This window comes from Eptesicus fuscus, chromosome 6, assembly GCF_027574615.1.
Source record: "Eptesicus fuscus isolate TK198812 chromosome 6, DD_ASM_mEF_20220401, whole genome shotgun sequence".
NCBI classification, from domain to species: Eukaryota; Metazoa; Chordata; class Mammalia; order Chiroptera; family Vespertilionidae; genus Eptesicus; species Eptesicus fuscus.
The window spans coordinates 94,188,791-94,209,342 of record NC_072478.1 but is presented as its reverse complement, the minus strand read 5'-3'; positions in this window follow the sequence as shown (position 1 = coordinate 94,209,342).

Sequence of the window (20,552 nt, the reverse complement as noted above, 5' to 3'; positions counted from 1 at the left end):
TTCTCACTGTCTGTCCCCTTGTAGGTAGGGTGGGACACACTTTTCAGCTTGGCCAGCAAGATGGCTTCTTCCCAGAACAGGGAAACCTACGTAAATGCAAAAATGCTAAGGACAGATTGTCTCTGTGGTCGACCCTAAATAGGGTTCCCACTGCTCAGTCTATCTTGACATCTGCCCTTTTTCTTAGTCTATTTTTCATCTCTTCCATAGGTGCTATGACTACCTAATATTATGCCAGTAAATTCCTCTTCCACTTAATTTCGCCAGAGTTGGTAGAAAACAAAAACTCTGATGGACACAAAGAGAATGATTAAATACATTATGAAATATCTATTCAGTGTAGTGTTATTCATCTACCAAAACCATGTTTTCAACACATATTTAATGACATGGAAAAGACAGTATTAAAAGATAAATGGAGATTATGATCACAGTTCTATAAATCTATGCACACCTATATAAACATTAAGATATCTATATCTATGTCTGAATGTTTAGATCAAAAAATATACACGTAACTGTTAACAGTTCTTTTTTTTTTTTCTGAGAAGGATTACAGGTGATATAGGATGCTTCCTCTACCACTCAAGCCATTTTATCTTCAGAACTAGTTTATCTGTCACCTCCTCCAGAAAGCTTTCCCCACCTGGGTTGGGCCCCCCTCCTTTGTGCTTTGAGAGTACCTAATACATCTTTGTATCACACTGAATTATAATAGCCTCTTTAATTTACCTGTCTCCCTGGCCATTTTTATTGCCCACTCTCTATTCCTTATGCTCACATAGTACCTGCTCCCAGTAGAAATGCAATAAAATTCATAGAATTCAATAAAATGTATACATGCAAGAATTACTGTTATAATAAGAAAAAAACGATGTTATTAAAAAGAAAGGGCTAGGAACAGAAGATATTCTGGTCAGTAAAGAGAGAGAGAAAACTGTTTCTTTGAGTAAATTTGATGTGGCCAAGAATTGACTATTTTGGACCCAATGAAATGGACACATACTGTGTTGTCTAGTATATTAGATTGGTGTGGACAGATAAACTGTGGCCTTTTTCTTGGTCTAAATCACTGCTGTAACTGCCTCCCCTCTCAATTTTTACTGTGCTCCCAGAGATATTGCCTGTTCATCCAGCAGCTTCTATCCTCTGAGTATATCTGCTGAGATTATCATCAGCTAAATATTACATTGTCTTTGGACGATTTTCCTCCAATGTAACTCCCCATACTGTCAATGCTTTTTTCTAGTTCCAGACAAGCTACAGACTGTTAATTTACGCTTGCCTTTGCCTTGCCCAAGGAAATTGAAAATAAACTTTAATTTCCTAGTCGAGGGTTATGAATGCTTTGTGTGCATTCAGAGAAAAAGGAATAATTATTGTTTGATGGAATTAGGGTATATGAAGAGAGTTTCTGAAGTCAGTGAAGTTACACAGTAGTTGGTCACTTGTCTACATATTTAGAGTTCATTCCAATGAGCAGAGATTTTTGTCAACATCTGGGGTCTGTTCGATGCCTGGCCTCAATCTGTCGATCACTTCAGTAACTATATTCATAGACTTCAGATCTGAATTTTGAATTCCATCAAAAGCTTTCAAAAAAAAAAAAAAAAAGCTTTCAACTGGCCTTTGAGATGCTGTTAAGCCATTCTCCTAGTGAGTTAGTTAGCTATCTGATTACACAAAGTGAAAGAAAAACATTCTTTGGGACAAACCAACAATCTCTGGAAGGATACTAAACAAGGATACTTCCAGAACTTCAGAAGCCCAAGTCTGAGTTTCTGGAAGCAAAGGATGAGCAGATACGTCTTGTTTGGAAAGTGTGATGGCCTGTAGGAACTTAATGAAAGTTTGGTTGAAGTCCTAGAATGAGCTAAAGTCTGATGTAGAGCCCACTGGAAAAGGCAGAACAACTTACTTCTAGTGGGGAAAACAGACACTAACTTTTGGCAACTTAGATTTTTGTTTGTTTGTTTTAGCTTTAATTCCTTCTTTGGAGATCTATTTTTATTGTAAAACTACATAAAGCTAGCATTAAAATAGTGAGCAAGAATTTAATGTGTATCTACCATATGATAAGATCTGGGTTCCATACACTGGTGAACATGAAAGAAATGGCCCTTACATGCACACAATGTGTATCATGTCTTTTCTTTACCTAGTTGCAATCATTACAGTATATGTGTTTTCCTCATCATTATGTCACACATTTCCTCATGTTTCTACATGGTCCTCATGATCACTAATTTAATTATAATAAGTAACTATTCCTCTTCTATAAGAAAAATTGCTGCTATAGTAAGTAAGACCAAGGAGAACACTTTTTTTGGCATGTAGCATTTTTTCTTCCATTGTAATTGTTCCAGGGATAAATCCTCAGGAATTAGATTCTTCAGTCCTTGATGAAGACAAATGTGGTAGATGTGTACTACCATGCTTCATTTCTATGGTACTGGAATGCTTCACTCTATCCATTATAGCACTGCTCCTGGCTAAGCCTAGATGCTACTTCAGAATCCTTCTTAACACAATACTTCAAGGACCCTCTATCATTCAGCTTCAGTAGCCATTCCTGGTCAACAAATTTATAATTTTGATATATACTGCCACACCAAAATATTACCTTGAAGATATGTCAGGGGAAAATGCCTCTTTCAGTTACTTCCTTTTCCCAGGAAATCAGCAGATTTTCCTTTTAGCTGACCTAATCTTCCCTGTGGCTTCCTGGGTCACTTTTGTACGTCTAAATATTCAATAGTCTCATCCATATTCATGGTGTTCCATCAAAGCTCACTATACCATGATGCAAACTGCCTTTCTGGATGCAGTGGGATTTCACCAGGGTTTAAACAAAAACACTAGGTTTCCTTTAGCTAAATTCTCAGGCTTCCTGACAGTTCAGTGGCTACCAGCAATGGCAAAGAAACCTCCCAAAGCAGTGAGAAGGAGGTCCAGACATCTTTGTTATTTAAACTAGAGAAAATAAGCTTAAACCAAGAGGCCACCAAGGATCAGTATCCTGGTCCCTCCAACCAGGCTCAGATGGCTGACTTTCACATGTGTGGCTGGCTCTTGCTGACACATTTCCAACAATGTCAGGACCTGGCATATGCCTTTAACAGCTTCCTCTCTAGCCACACCTAAAGCCTCCAGCACCATGAAGAAATCTTCTGAAGGTATTTCCAGCTACTCCAGAATTGCTCCAAGTTCTGCTTCTTTTTACTCAAGACTTATTGCTCTTGCCTGGCCGGTATGGCTCAGTGGTTGAACACTGACCTATGAACCAGGAGGTCATAGTTCGATTCCAGGTCAGAATACATGCCCGGGTTGCGCACTCGATCCCCGGTGGTGGGTGTGCAGGAGGCAGCCGATCAATGATTCTCATCATTGATATTTCTCTCTCTCCCTCTCTGAAATCAATAATTTTTTTTTAAAAGACGACTTATTGCTCTTATTTTCTCCCCATGGTGTGAGTAGGCACATCTGCTATTTTGCTTTATATCATCTCTCTCTCCCCTCTGGTTCATTGGATAACAGGTTCCCCTGTATGTGCTTTCATTTATGACATCGCTGCTCCCTCATTATGCTTTCAATGTGAGTCTGATGGGACTGCCAATTTCCATTTCCTGCCCATTCCTCTGAAAAACATTAGTATGTGGCCCATTCTCATCCCTCGGGCTCTAGAGATTGATTCAAAGACTGGGGATGGGGGGTAGGGGGGTGGGAAACAACCCAAGACAGTAATCAGTCTTTTCCAAAGCTCTAAGTCTTCTGAAATACAGTGTCCTCAAAAATGTATACACATTTTGAATAATTATTCAGTCCATGGCTTAAATATGAAAAGAAAGTAACATTAATTGAGCTATCAAAAAGAAAAGTGTGTATACATTTTTTGGGATACCCTGTAGGTCGGGCAGGCGGGGGGGTGGGGGGAGGTGTCTGTTTTTCTCCCAAGGTTGTGAGGCTTGGTTTACTAGGGCCTTGGATATGATGGTGGCCATGCCCTTTGGCCTTCTGCCACATGGTGGCAGCTCAGCCATAGCAGAAGAAAAGGAGGCCTGCCTACAGAGATGGGGACAAGAATGGGTGGGTCCTGTTGACAAATTTGAGGCTCTACAGCTAGTTTGACCAATGGAAGGAGAGAGATTCTAAGGATGCCTTTTATCTCAAAGCACCCAGAGTCTGCCCCCTGCCCCACCAACAAAAGTATGAGGTTGGTATGACCACTCTGAGAAAGAACTCTGTCAGTGATATAGGGATGTTGACCAGGCAGTGTGAGAAGGGCATGGTCTGAGGTAAGCCAACTGGTAAAGCCAATCAGTGTTGGCTTCTTAACGGAGACTTGAACCACATGAGTTAGCCCCAGTGTTGTTTCTCACAGACATACAGGGGGACCATTTGTTGGGAGTTCACAAATTTGGTCACCCACACATTTTATTAAATTCTTGTTAATAACTTTCTTGTTAATAACCTTCTTCCTCTAAAAAGGCAGTTTCTTTGGGAGATGAGAGTTGAATGCTTCCTTTTGACAGAGAAGCAGAGTGATTAATGAGCAGATTAACTAATCAGCCAAATGGGTGTGCTCACCATCCCCTGAAGGTTTCTTGCACAGCCCTTCTGCATACACAATGCTGTCACCCCAGTGTTCTTCCTCCTTTCTGCCATTGATTGGGAAGACATTTAAATTTTTCAATTGTGCCACCTGTCATCCAATATCCTTGCATGGGTGTGGGCTGGCTACAGGGGTGATTTTTCGATAAGCATGGTGGGTTGAGAGGCCCCACTTTAGTATAGGGCTTTTGGATATGAATCAGTTGTTAATCAAATGTATATGGAAGCTTTATTGAGATTTATTTTTCCTTATGTCAGTAATGCCTTAGAAGGCCCAAGTTCTATGAGGTAATTTTAGTGGAATGAAATTTAAGGACTTTTAGATCGTATTGTTTATTTATATACAACTTTAATGACAATTACTAATTGATCCAAAAGTTCCAGCCAATACCCAACAGAAGTGATGACAGGTAATTATGTTCCCTGGCTACAGAGCTTGGTGTGTTTGTTAGCTATAAGGGAAGCATTTTTAAAAAAATATTTTTTTATTGATTTCAGAGAGGAAGGGAGAGGGAGAAAGAGAAATGTCAATGATGACAGAGAATCATTGATTGGCTGCCTCCTGCACGCCCCCTACTGGGGATCGAGCCTGCAACCCAGGCATGTGCTCTTGATCAGAATCGAACCCGGGACCCTTCAGTCCACAGACTGATGCTCTATCCACTGAGCCAAACTGGCTAGGGCCTCATGGAAGCATTTTATTTTTTTTATTATTTTATTAATATATTTTATTGATTTTTTTAGAGAGGAAGAGAGAGGGATAGAGAGTTAGAAACATCGATGAGAGAGAAACATCGATCAGCTGCCTCTTGCACACCCCCTACTGGGGATGTGCCCGCAACCAAGGTACATGCCCTTGACCGGAATCGAACCTGGGATCCTTGAGTCCGCAGGCCGATGCTCTATCCACTGAGCCAAACCGGTTTCGGCATGGAAGCATTTTAATTACAAAATCTCAGATGAGCTTAGCCCTAGACTCAGGCCACAAACGGAGTAGATGACTCTGAAGGCCCCCTCTTCCATGAAGCCTTCTATGAGCTCCTTTGCCTTTTGTGTTCCTCATTAGCTTCTGATCACTGGCTGCTTATCATTAATAAACATTTATTGAGCAGCCATGAAGTGCAAGACACTCTGTTATGTACTGTGGTGAAATTTCCCTCTTTTCCCCCTGGAATGACATACTTCCATCCCTCTATCTGTCTCTTACCCACTCCTCCACATGGAGGGAGGGCTAATCTGATTGATCACCCCTTGACATTTTATCCTGAGCAGTGTGATGCCTGCTGGTCCTGCTGGCCCATCCCTGCTGGATGGTTCAGGCAAATCTGCCATCCTTGCCATAGGATGAACATTTTCAAGATCTTACATATCTGAAAGTGCCTTTTTTTTTTTTCAATCTTTACACTTGATTCATAGGTTATCTAGGAAACCAATTCTAGAATGGATGTCCTTTTTCCTCAACAATGTAAAGGCACCTTCACCAACTTCCAGTTTCCAATGTGGCTATTAAGGAGCTCCATGCCATTCTGATTTCTCTCCTTTGTATCCACCCATTTCTTCTCCCTGGAAGCTGTGAGATCTCTGTTTCTGGCATTCTGGAATTTCACAGTGATGTGCTTTGTGAGGGTTCTTTTACTGTCATTGTTTGAAGCACTTTGGTGGACACTTTGCATCTAGAAACTCAGGTACTTTGATTATAGGAAATATTATTTCTGATATTATCTTCTCCTTTAGTTCTTTTATCCCCTTTTTCTAGCATTCCTATTAACTGAAGGTTGAAACTCCTAGATAGGACCTCTATTTTCCCCCTATCTCCCGCTTTGCTCTTTTCCACCTACTTTCAGGGAGATTTCCTCTGCTTTCTCATGTAGCCTTTTAATGAAACTTTTACTCCTTTACCATAGTTTTAACCATTAAAAATCTGAGTATTTTTTTTTTTACAAAATCTGATTCTTGGCTCACAGATATAATTTCTTAGTTCTCTGAAGATAATACTAATAAGTGTTTTTTAAACCTTTCTTTTTATCACTGCATTGTTTTGTTTGTCCTGTAAATTCATTTTGGAATCTGTGTTTCAAGTTAGAAGTTATCCTCAGTATCTGGCTACATTGAGAGGAGGCTGCTATGGTCTGAATGATTATATCTCCCCAAATTCATATGTTAAAACCCTAATGCATAATATCATGGTATTAGAAGGTAGAACGTTTGGGAGATAATCAGGTCATGAGAGTGGAGCCCCCATGAAGAGGATGAGAGCTACCTGGCCTGTGTGAGGACATAGCAAGAAGGTGCCCTGGAAGACAGCTCTCATCTAACCCTGCCTGCACCTTTATCTTGGACTGTCGCGCCTATGGAACTGTGAGAAATACATCTCTATTGTATATAAGCTACCCAATCTGTGGTGTTGTGCTACAGAAGTTCACATGGACTAAGACTGAGGCTTTGGCTATTCATGCACAAGGGAAGCACTGAGCAGGAAGGCCTCAGTAGCTGTGGAATTCTTGTGTGTTGGTCCAGTTCCCCTGAGAACAACCATTCAGCCTACCTGTGGAAGGGTGAGACTAGCCGCTTCATTCTGAGAACTGATAAGTGTTTCTGATTGGGAAGACATTTAAATTTTTCTGGGACCTCCACATTCAACATAGAGCTTCTCACATAATCCCTGATTTTAATAAAGGAAATCACCCCCACGCTCAGCTGTGTCCCAAGCCCAGAACCTCTCGGCTTCACCTCTATATAAAGGAGACACCATCTGTCTTCAGCTGGGATGAGGATGAGAGTTCCCCAGCTGCCAAACTGGGAACGGATCTAACTGCTCCTTGATCAAACTTTCACCCATTATCCTGTGGTCAGATACCTGCACTAGAGGAGTCCAGTGCCTCAATCCCCAAACCTCTAGACCAGTGATGGCGAACCTATGACACGCGTGTCAGCACTGACACACGTAGCCATTTCTGATGACGCGCAGCCACTGAGGCGGCCGCATGCCGAGGATAAAACATTTGCTGCTCCTGCGGATGAAACATTTGCGAAATAATGTTTTTTCCTCAGTGACACACTACCCGAGTTATGCTCAGTTTTTTGGCGAAGTTTGACACACCAAGCTCAAAAGGTTGCCCATCACTGCTCTAGACATTCTGTGGGGTGAGTCACCATGCTCTTTACAGCGCCCCACCTGACAGGCTCCTGGATTTCAGTATCCCTGGCTCTTTAAGAAGACTCTCATTTCTTCCTCCCATCATCTACTCCATTGATTTCTCTCATTTTCCCTCTTTCTTTGTTTTTATGGATTTTAACATCTTCACTTGGTTAACCTTTTGCACTCGGATGTCGAGTGTGACTCGACAAGGTTAGCATCGGTAGCAGCTCTTTTTATACTTTGAATGTATCAATAATTTGAAATATAAAAAAATCCAAATAAATAAGTTTGTATGAAAAGAAACTCCAGTTTTTTATTCTACTGCCATGCTTTGTAAAATCTGGGGTATTTAAAAAATTAAATCCCGAGTAGAATAAAGGAATCGAGAAAAAAGCAAGCGAGTGCAAAGGGTTAATGTCATTTTAGCAGGGAGTGGGATTAATAGAGCTGTTTACTGTACCACATTTAAATGAAAGTTTTCAGGGCACCTTCATATTTTATGTTAAAGTATCTTTTTATGTTATTTATTTTATGTTCAAATATATTTTATTCATTTCCTATAATAAGAAAAAATAACATTTTAGAGAGCTTTTCTGAAATCTTACCAGCTTTGGCCATATATTGTCTTCAAAAGAATAATAACCAAGCAGAGGTGACACTTAAAATACCACCTCTGATCATGTGACAGCTTTTTACATGAAAACCTCTAGCCAGGCCTTAGAAAGGAGAGGGATTTCCTGGTCTGTAGAGCCAACTCAGGTTGGAGGAAGAAAAAGAGCTGAGCATGAGGAACAGCATAAGGAAAATGCAAAGAGAAGAGGGCTTAGAGGGGAGAGGAGGGGATGTGACCCACACAGACTCCACAGCCTTCCCATCCCTCCCAGGGTCAGGCCCTGCCCAGGAGAACAAATACTATCATAATGAAACTCTCTCCAAAACAAAAAGGGTTTGAAAGCCCGGAGGATGTCAAGCTCCACAGAAATCAATACCACAAAATTCCAACAGAACTCAAGAATTAGGGCAGCCCCTGTGGTGATGGGCTGTGACCCAGCCATGTGCCTGATGTGGCTGGTGGGGAGGGCTGGCACGTGAACCTGGGCCAAGGAAGGCATGGTCGTCTCACCTCCCTCCCCCACCTCACCTTCTCTGAGGAAATTTAATTTTCTTTTTTGGGTTCTGTTCCGACAGTATCCATTATTCTTGGCAAGGCCACGAAAAACTTCACCTCATTTTTTTTGCTTGGATTTCCTGTGTTTATGTGCTTCGGTGGAAGCTGCATCTGAAATCCAGTTACCATTATTCATCTGACTATTGTTTGAAAAGGCATATAGGTTCTGAACTCTATTATGTCTCATCTTTGTCTCCTCCAGCCTCAGGTCTGCCGGAATGCACTGTATTACCCTTTTGGGATGGCTTCCTATTAATATTTACCAGATGCCGTTTCGCTCTCTAATCCTCTTACCCTCTGACGAGTTTCAGCCACGTGCTGCAGCATAAAAAAAAAAAAAACACGCCATGGTAGCTATGTACTTAAGAGCCTGTGTTCATGGCCCTTGATTCGGAACCAGAAAAGGAAACCAAATAATGATCAACTCATAAAATGAAATGTTCAAATTACATTTTGTTCTTCCCGAGGCCCGGCCCACAAGATTATGGTGACTAATGCAACAAATGGAGTGAAGCATAGAGATTTTAGGCCCTGGAGGAGAGCTCAGGCTTGCTACAACTCAGATGGTCAAAACCCAGGAAGGGGGGCTGCCAGCAGCATTTCTGCACTGAGATAGCCACATGGGGTTGTCTGAATGGCGTTAAAGTGGCTCTCTCATCCAATTCTATCTGAAAACCCCTGGAGGAAAGCCCTGATAATGTGGGTTTTTAGCCTATACTTGCTTCTAGAAATGGTGGGTGCCTACCTATGGTGCTGAATGTGATGCAGTCCCAGCTGAAAACCTAGCAGAGGCCCTGTCCGGGCAGCTCAGTTGGTTAGAGCATCACCCTGATACGACAAGGTTGTGGGTTTGATTCTAGTCAGGGCACATATAAGAGTCAACCAATGAATGCATAAACAAGTGGAACAACAAATAAATGTCTCTTACTTACTCTCTCTCCCCCCCATCTCCTTCCCCTCTCTCACTCAAATCAATAAAAAAAAAATTTTTTTTTAAAAAACCACACCTCCTAGAACTCAAGGTAGGGGCTACCATGGCCAGAATGCGCTTGAGAGGCAGCTTCTGGAGTACTGGAGGGGTATGTTTCTTGATCTGGGTGCTACTGTTTTTGCAAGCCCAGAAATCTGTACACCTAAAATATGTACACTCATCTATATGTATGTTATTCTTCAATAAAGTATATTAAAAATACATCAGTGACTTTTACCTTCCTAAAGTCACAGAGCCCTATGAGAATCTGATAAAGGATGTAGACCCTCTCTCCAAGGAAAACTTGCAAACACCCAAAATTTTCATCTAGTCTTGGGAGTTTTGTTGACTACCTGAAGTCATGGACAGATAAGAATGCCAGGTTAAGATCCTTTGCTTTTCAGATTTCTCTGTTCCCTCCCTCATTTTTACCCCATTTTCTTCTCAGGTGCTGAGTTCCAGCCACTGTTCCTGCAGACAGGCTGCCTGCTTTCCGTTTCCACACTGCCAGCCTGGCCCATCTTTGACCTTCATTGTCCCTAATCCATCCCAGGAACCAACGATTTCATCATGAAAGGTTTCCACTCAAAAACCTGTACTGCATTCTCTTGTCTAACTGGAACGAATAGACACATTTTACCTGAGATTTGCAGAACTTCCATCAGCTGCCCCTTTCTTACCTACCCAATCCCATCTCATACTCTTCTCCACTGTAACCTAAAATTTCAGTGACATTCATAGTATGTCAATTAATTCCTGCCTTTGAACATTTCACTTCTCTCAGCCAGAAGTCCCTCTCCTTTTGATCAGCTCATAAAATCTTAAAGCCACAAGCCTGCCTTCCCTAAGAACGCTTTCTTGACTATACCTAAAGACCTCTCCCTCTTTTAAACTCTATTGCACTTTCTCTCTACCCCTGGTTTTATTACATGGTTCTGTATCATTCATTCATTAATTCTCTATAAAGAATATGTTATATTTTTTTTGAACTCCTTTAGTTCTCTATTGCTGCTATAACTAATAGGCACAAATTCAGAGACTTAAAACAACACATATTTATTATCTTACAATTCTGTAGGCCAGAAGTCCAAAATGAATCTCACTGGGCTAAATCAAGTTATCAGCAGGGATACCTTCCTTACTGGAGGCTTTATGAGAGAATCTATGTTCTTGCCTTTTCCAGCTTTCAGAGGATGACTACATTCCTTGGCTCATGGTCCCCTTGCTCCATCTTTTTTTTTTTTAATTTCTTTATTGATTAAGGTATTACATATGTGTCCTTATTCCCCCATTACCCCCACCCCCCATTCATGCCCCCAACCCCCCTGTTGTCTGTGTCCATTGATTAGGCTTATATGCATGCATATAAGTACTTTGGTTGATCTCTCCCCCTTACCCCCACCATCCCCTACCATCCCTGAGGTTTGACATTCTGATTGATATTTCTCTGTCTCTGGATCTGTTTTTGTTCATCAGTTTATGTTGTTCATTATTTTCCACAAATGAGTGAGATCATGTGATATTTATCTTTCTCTACCTGGCTTATTTCACTTAGCATAATGCTCTCCATCTCCATCCATGTTGTTGCAAATGGTAAGAACTCCTTCTTTTTTACCACAGTGTAGTATTCCATTGTGTAGATGTACCACAGTTTTTTAATCCACTCATCTGCTGATGGGCACTTAGGCTGTTTCCAAATCTTAGCTATGGTGAATTGTGCTGCTATGAACATAGGGATGCATATATCCTTTCTGATTCGTGTTTCTAGTTTCTTGGGATATATTCCTAGAAGTGGGATCACTGGGTCAAATGGGAGTTCCATTTTTAGTTTTTTGAGGAATCTCCATACTGTTCTCCACAGTGGCTGCACCAGTCTGCATTCCCACCAGCAGTGCACGAGGGTTCCTTTTTCTCCGCATCCTCGCCAGCACTTGTCATTTGTTGATTTGTTGATGATAGCCATTCTGACAGGTGTGAGATGGTACCACACTGTTGTTTTGATTTGCATCTCTCTGATGATTAGTGACTTTGAGCAGGTTTTTATATGTCTCTTGGCCTTCTTTCAAAAGTATCTATTTAGGTCCGTTGCCCATTTTTTGATTGGGTTATCTTCCTTTTGTTAAGTTGTATGAGTTCCCTGTAAATGTTGGAGATTAAACTCTTATTGGTGATAACATTGGCAAATATGTTCTGCCATGAAGTGGGCTTTCTTGTTGTTTGGTTGATGGTCTCTTTTGCTGTGCAAAAGCTTTTTATTTTGATGTAGTCCCATTTGTTTATTTTCTCTTTAGTTTCCATTGCCCTAGGAGCAGTATCGGTGAAGAAATTGCTTTGGCATATGTCTGAGATTTTGCTGCCTGTAGATTCCTCTAGTATTTTTATGGTTTCCCATCTTATGTTTAAGTCCTTTACCCATTTTGAGTTTATTTTTGTGTATGGTGTAAGTTGGTGGTCTAGTTTCATTTTTTTGCATGTATCTGTCCAATTTTCCCAATATCAGTTATTGAAGAGACTGTCTTGACTCCATTGTATGTTCATGCCTCTTTTGTCAAATATTAATTGAGCATAGTTGTTTGGGTCGATTTCTGGGTTCTATATTCTATTCCATTGGTCTATATGTCTGTTCTTGTGCCAGTACCAGGCTGTTTTGAGAACAGTGGCTTTGTAATACAGCTTGAAATCTGGTATTGAGATCCCACCTACTTTGTTCTTCTTTCTCAGGATTGCTGTGGCTATTTGGGGTCTTTTTTTATTCCAGATGAATTTTTGGAGAGTTCTTTCTAGGTCTGTGAAATATGCCGTTGGTTTTTAATGAGGAGTGCATTGAATCTATAGATTGCTTTGGGTAGTATGGACATTTTGATGATGTTGATTCTACCAGTCCATGAACATGGTATGTTCTTCCATCTGTTTGTCTTCCTCTATCTCTTTTTTCAGTGTCTTGTAGTTTTCCGCATATAGGTCTTTTACCTCCTTAGTTAAGTTTATTCCTAGGTATCTTAATATTTTTGGTGTGATGGTAAATGGGATTGCTTTTTTAGTCTCTCTTTCTGTAAGTTCACTATTGGTGTATAGAAATGCCATCGATTTCTTGGCATTAATTTTGTATCCTGCTACATTGCCGAATTCATTTATTAAGTCTAATAATATTTTATGGAGTCTTTATGGTTTTCTACGTACAGTATCATGTCATCTGCGAATAAGGACAGTTTTACTTCTTCTTTTTCAATTTGGATGCCTTTTATTTCTTCTTCTTGTCTGATCGCAATGGCTAGTACTTCCAGTACTATGTCAAACAGGAGTGGTGAGAGTGGACATCCCTGTCTTGTTCCTGTTCTTAGGGGAAATGGTTTTAGTTTTTGAGTCTGATGTTGGCTGTGGGTTTGTCATATATGGCTTTTATTATGTTGAGTTATGACCCTCCTATTCCCACTTCGCTGAGAGTTTTTATCAAGAAAGGGTGTTGGATTTTGTCAAATGCTTTTTCTGCACCAATTGATATGACTATGTGATTTTTTTTATCTCTCAATTTGTTTATGGGATGTATCACGTTTATTGATTTGTGGATATTGTACCATCCTTACATCCCCGGGATAAATCCTACTTGGTAATGGTGTATGATCTTTCTGATGTACTGCTGGAGCCGATTTGCTAGAATTTTGTTGAGGATTTTGGCATCTATGTTCATGAGGGATATTGGCCTGTAATTCTCTTTCATTGTGTTATCTTTATCTGCTTTTGGTATTAGGGTGATGCTGGCTTCATAGAAGGAGTGTGGAAGTGTTCCTCTTGAATTTTTTTGAATACTCAGGAGGATAGGTTTTAGTTCTTCCTTGAATGTTTGGTAAAACTCCCCTGTGAAGCCTTCTGACCCTGGGCTTTTGTTTGCTGGAAGCTTTTTAATGACTGCTTCAATTTCTTCCATAGTTATTGGCCTATTGAGATTTTTACATTCTTCCTGATTGAGTTTTGGAAGGTTGTATTTTTCTAGGAATATGTCCATTTCCTCCAGGTTGTCTAGCTTGTTGGAATAGAGTCATTCATGGTATTTTTTAACAATCCTTTGTATTTCTGTGGGATCTGTTGTTATTTCACCTCTTTCATGTCTGATTTTGTTTATTTGGGTCCTCTCTCTTTGGTTTTTGGTGAGCCTGGCCAGAGGTTCATCAATTTTGTTTATCCTTTTAAAGAACCAGCTCTTGATTTCATTGATCTTTTGTATTGTTTTTTTTTGTTTGTTTGTTTGTTTTTTATTTGGTCTCTATATCATTTATTTCTGCTCTGATCTTTATTATCTCCTTCCTTCTGCTCACTCTGGGCTTTACTTGTTGCTCTCTTTCTAATTCTTTAAGTTGTAGAGTTAGATGATTTACTACCATTTTTTCTTGTTTTTTGAGGTAGGCCTGTAGAGCTATAAACTTCCCTCTCAGGACTGCCTTCATTGTGTCCCAAAGATTTTAGATTGTTGTGTTTTTATTGTCATTAATTTTCAGGATGTTTTTAATTTCTCCTTTGATCCCAATCATTGTTTAATAGCATGCTATTCAGCTTCCAAGTGTTAGAATTTTTGGACTGTTTTTATTGTAGTTTATTTCTAATATTATGCCATTGTGATCTGAAAAGATGCTTGATATGATTTCAATCTTCTTGAATTTGGGGAGATTTTGCCTGTGACCCAATATGTGGTCTATTTTTGAAAGTGTCCCATGTGCACTTGAGAAGAACATATATTCCATGGCTTTGGGGTGAAATGTTCTGAAGATGTCAATTAAGTCCATCTACTCTAGTGAGTCATTTAGAATTGCTGTTTCTTTGCTGATTTTTTGTCTAGAGGATTTATCCAGTGATGTCAGTGGTGTATTCAAATCCCTTACTATGATTGTATTGTTGTTGATCTCTCCCTTGATATCTTCCAGGAGTTTTTCATGTATTTGGGTGCTCCTGCATTAAGTGCATATATGTTTACCAGGGTTATATCCTCTTGTTGTATTGATCCCTTTAGTATTATGAAATGCCTTCCTTATCTCTTGTTATGGCCTTCACTTTGAGGTCTATTTTGTCAGATATAAGTATTGCTATCCCAGCTTTTTTTTTTTTTCAGTTCCATTTGCCTGAAAGATATTTTTCAATCCCTTCACTTTCAGTCTGTGTGAGTCCCTTGTTCTGAGGTGGGTCTCTTGTAGACAGCATATAAATGGGTCATGTTTTTTTTAATCCATTCAGCCACTCGTTGTCTTTTGATTGGATCATTTAGTCCATTTACATTTAAAGTTATTATTGATAGGTACTTGTTTGTAGCCATTTTTATTTTTTGTGCCTGTGTTCCTTCTTACCTTTTTATTTCTTCTTTTTACATCAGTCCCTTTAGCATTTCTTACATTGCTGACTTGGTAGTGATAAACTCCCTTAGCCTTTTTTTGTCTATAAAGCTCCTTATTTCCCCTACAATCTCTATATATAAAAGCCTAAGTGACCAAACGACCAAACAACTGAACAACAGGTTGACTGGTTGCCATGATGTGCACTGACCACCAGGGGCAGATGCTCAATGCAGGAGCTGCCCCCTAGTGGTCAGTGCGCTCCTACAGCCAACCTCCTGTGGACAGTCCCTCCCTCTGGCTGGCCGGCCCCTATCAGCCTCGACTGGGACTCGGCGAGACAGCCCCAATCAGCCCTGATCGCCGATCAGGCCAAGGGACCCCACCCGTGCATGAATTTGTGCACCAGGCCTCTAGTTTTGAACGATAGCCTTGCTGAATAGAGTATTCTTGGATTTAGTCCCTTGCTTTGCATCATTTTGTAAATTTTCTTTCATTCTTTTCTGGCCTGATATGTTTCTGTTGAGAAATCATTTGATAATCTAATGGGAGATTCCTTGTTCGTAACTTTCTGTCTCTCTCTTGCAGACTTTAAGATTCTCTCTTTGTCCTGAACATTTGCCTTCGTAATTATGATGTGTCTTGGTGTGGTTCTTTTCGGGTTCATCTTGTTTGGGACTCTCTGTGCTTGTATGACTTTTTCTTCCCCACATCAGGGAAGTTTTCTGACATTATTTCTTCAAATAGGGTTTCTAACCCTTGTTCCTTTTCCTGTTGTTCTGACACCCCTATTATTGATATGTTGCTTTGTTTCATGTTGTCCCTGAGGCTCTCCTCCTGTTTTTTAATTTTTTTCTCCAATTGCAGTTCAGTTTGGGTATGTTTTGCTTCCCTGTCTTCTAATTCACTAATTCAGTTCTCTGCTTCTCCTAGTCTACTGTTGAAACTTTCCATGGTGTTTTTTATTGCAGCTATATCACTCTTCATTTCTTCTTGATTCTTACATAAGTTGTTGATGTTTTTCACCATCTGGTTTATGAACTGTACTAGAGGCCCAGTCCCCTACACGCTTTTGCTTTCGATCACAGGGGAGCTAGATGCCTGTCCGCTCAGGCACCCAGCACCCTGCTTTTGATGGTCCGCGGCAGGACATGAGCTCACTGCCCCAGAGGCCCCTTCTGTGCCGCAGCACAGCCATGGCGCAGATGCTGAGCTCGCGCTGCCAACGCGAGCTCAGCGTCCCGCCGGCCCAATCGGCCACCCCGGCCACCCCGAGTCCCGCCCCCCCGCACCTCCTGGCCAATCGTGGGCATAGCGAAGGTACGGTCAATTTGCATATTTGTCTATTATTAGGTAGGATGGCCCTTTTTCTGACATATTGCATGCCTCAGTTTCACTTAGCTGCTTTTCTGCTGATTCCTCCTTTTCTTTCCTTTGGGGGTTTGTCTACCCACTTTTTATCTCACCGACGGATCTAGATGTCGAGTTGTGCAGGGGCTGCTCCTTGGGTGGCAGTGGCTCCTCAGGCTGCAGTTGCTCCTCGGATGGGGGTGGGCTGATCACGAGAGTGCTGCTCCTTGGATGGAGTTGGGCCGCGCACAGCTATTGCTCCTCAGATGGTGGCGGGCTGCTCGCATGGCTGCTGCTCCTCAGACAGGGGTGGACTACTCACATGGCTGCTGCTCCTTGGATGGGGGCTGGCTGTGCACGGCTGCTGCTTCTAGGATGGGGTGAGCTGCTATTGAGATTGCTGCTCCTTGGAAAGGGGCAGGTTGCTCGCAAGGCTGCTGCTCCTTGTACGGGGCAGGCTGCTCGCGCAGCTGCTGCTCCTCAGACGGGGGTGGGCTGCTCATGTGGCTGTTGCTCTTCGGACGGGGGATGGGCTGCTTGCACAGCTGCTGCTCCTCGGACGGGAGTGAGCTTCACATGCGGCTGCTGCTCCTAGGATGGGGGCAGGTTGCTCAAGCAGCTGCTGCTCCTCAGACAGGTGCCGGGTGCGGACTGCGTAAAGCTGCTGCTCCTTGAATGGGAGCGGGCTGCATGGGGCTGCTGCTCCTCAGTTGTGGGCGGGTTGCTTGTATGGCTGCTGCTCCTTGGATGGGGGCAGGCTGTTCGCATGGTTGCTTTTCCTCAGACCGAGGAGCGGACTGCTCATACAGCTGCTGCTCCTTGGACAGGTGCAGGCCACATGAGGCTGTTGCTCTTCGCCCTGGGGCGGGCTGCTCACAGGGCTGCTGCTCCTTGGACAGGAGCGGGCTGCTCACATGTCTGCTGCTCACGTGGTCGCAGTGCCCTGGGTTTCTCCAGGGGTCCTCTGCCCTTCCCAGCTGCAAGTTGTCTCACCAGCTGAGTCTCCTTTGCCAATTCAGGGTGGATGTTATTTGTTTGAGCTGCTCATTCTATCTGCTCTGGGACAAGGCTCAGGACACGTCCATCTATTCCACCGCCATTTTGTCCTCCTCTAAAGTTGGGTTTCTAATATATTATTGCTACTTTACACGAGGATACTGAGGCAAAGAAAAGATAAGCTACTTGCCAAATGTGGCAGACACTTCTTGGTTCACTAACCAACAATCATTCCTCTCATTCTCCCTTGTTAGCAGAACCTCAATTTTGTACAGGGGATCATGCCCAAATGCTTTTATACCACACATAAATCTTGTACATTCATAGAAATATATATACAGGGTGTCCAAAAAAACATACACACACTTTAACAGCTGATATCTCAATTTTGAAAATGAAATATAATTTAATAAACTCTGCCTTTATAATTATTCAGAGTATGTGTATACATTTTGGGGGAACATATGTATATCTGAAGTAAATCAGTCAAGGCATTCCTAAATATGTTTCACATTGAGAGTCTAACTCTCCTGAATCACTTTTCCACTAAGAGTCATCAGTGTTCAAGTTTTTCTGCATATGATTATTCTCCATGCTATCAAGAGCTTTAGTGATGCAGTGTTTCCCAAAAGGGTTCCTTCCCCTCTGCAACCTCCTAGTGTGTTCCCAAAATGGCATCACTATTCTGTAAGGTTGACGCATGAGCACAGGCCAGGCTTAGCAACAGCAATTACATGAAATACCCAATATCTGAATGTTAAAAATAGAAAATATGTGTGTTCTGTGCCCGCCCATACCTGTATATCTCAGGTTAATCACCAGTATAATTTGAAACTAGTCATTTTTGCTGCAGACTAGGCTACTGATCACTGAGCTAAACTACTTTTGTGTTTTAGCTAAAGTGACAGGTCTGATTTATTGATAACAACTTCCTGGAGTGTGGTGTAGAGGGGACTCTGAGGCCGTGGTCTGCTATCTATGGCTGCCATGGAACCGTGAGTGGTGACTTATATTGTGCACGCCACATGTTCACTTTTCCTAGATATTCATCTCAACTTCCAACTTTTATTCAAAGCCATGAATCCCTAGCACTGGAATAGAACCATGCTCCACCTAAATACTTCAGGACAAAGAGGCAGGACTGCCACAAACTGCCATGTGATTATGTATTGTGCAACAACAGAGTCCTATTTACATAGATTAGGGTGTAACTGACAGCCCCTGGTTTTGTGCCGTACACAACCTGCACAAGTGTACCTCTTCAAATAATAATTCTCTATTTAAACACCATGGATATAACCTTCATAGCTAATTGCAATCATTTATTCTGGAATTTTATACCCAGTATGAAGGTCAAGTTATTTTTATGACTAATTAAATTTCTCCCATTTAAATTAAATTCTCTTCCTGGATGACACAGACTTAAGAATACTACAAAGTCTGGCTTGGTAGAGGCTCAGTATTCATCCCACATAAGATAATCATTAAAAACCCTTCATATATTTGAAGACAATAATTAAGTCTCCTATTCTCATTAGCTTCTTTAAGCTAAACAAACCCAATTCACTTAACAATTTACTTGCTATGTGCCAGAAACTATGCTAAGCACTCTAATTCATTATGTCATTTCATACTCACTGGAACTCTGTGTGATAGATATATTTGTCATTATTCCCATTTTACAGATGACGATTATAGTGGTTGGGAGTGTAGGACCTGAAGTTAGTCAGTCTGGATCCCTGTGACCTTGGGTTAATCACCTAGTCCCTCTGTGCTCCAATTCTCTTAACTGTAAAATCGAGATAATGTCCATGCCTACTTATAGGATTGCCCCAATATTTAGCATAGTGTCTGCAATTAATAAATAATCAACATTCTTTTGCTGCCATTGTTCTTATAATTCCAACACCACCACCCCTTTGCAGGGGAGGGACTGAGCAGGGAATTGAACTCCAGGATGTCTTCCCCTCTCCCTCCCCTGCCCGACTCTGCCTCTCTAACTCTATCACTGTTTTTAAAAGGACCTTAGAGACCATGTCATCACCTCCTCATTTTACATACAAGGGACCAGAGGCTGCTGACGATCACTACGACCCACCTTAGCTCACCCAGGAGGATTTGGCTCTCAGAATGGCCACTCTCCTCTCTGCCATTCTGCTACCTACCTTCATACTCTGAGCCTGATCACATGGGCTGAGGCTTCCCCCTCCCACTGGGATGAATGAAGAAACCTTTGAGAAAAAAAATAGTACACTAACAAGGGACTACTTGGACGCGTGTTCTATTTCATGGCAAGAAAAGAGATTGTCCAAATACAATGCCAGGCTGATGGAGGTTCCAAGGAATTCCCAGGCCTGACACCTCTGTGGAGACCTGGTACCTGGGCTAGCCCAGGAGCCAGCACATGCTTGGACACTCCAAAGACCCATGGCAATTATAGGGCACCATACACTTACCCCGGGGACTTCTTGTGTGAATTAGTGTCTCCTATTAAAAATGAAATCCAAGATAATAAATTGTCCTAAAGGACTCAGGCGTCTTTTTTTTTTTTTAATCGTGGTTTTATCTTCTCCCCCAGGCCTGAATTTCTAATGAGTTCCAGCTCACATCCTGGATGAATTATTGTTGGAGGAGTGTGTGTACTCAGTAAAAATAAACTAACAGCGAGACTCATGTTTACTCTTTAATTCACTCTATCCAAAAAATAGTTTGCTTTTTTTAAAGAACATTTTTTAAATAGAAGAGTGACTGCTGATTAACCCCTTATACTTCATAACAAAAAATAAAGAGACACACCCACACAACACAGGTGAATTTATGACTTTTGATTTATGGAGTAATGTGTTATGTGATTGTAATTTATGATATCTGACAAGTTTCTTCCTACCCTGGGCCTCAGTTTACTCACCTACAAAATGGGAATAATTATCTACCTCTCTTGGCTATTGTGAGGATTCATGTAAGTAATCCTCATTTCAGCACATAGTAGTAATTTCTTAG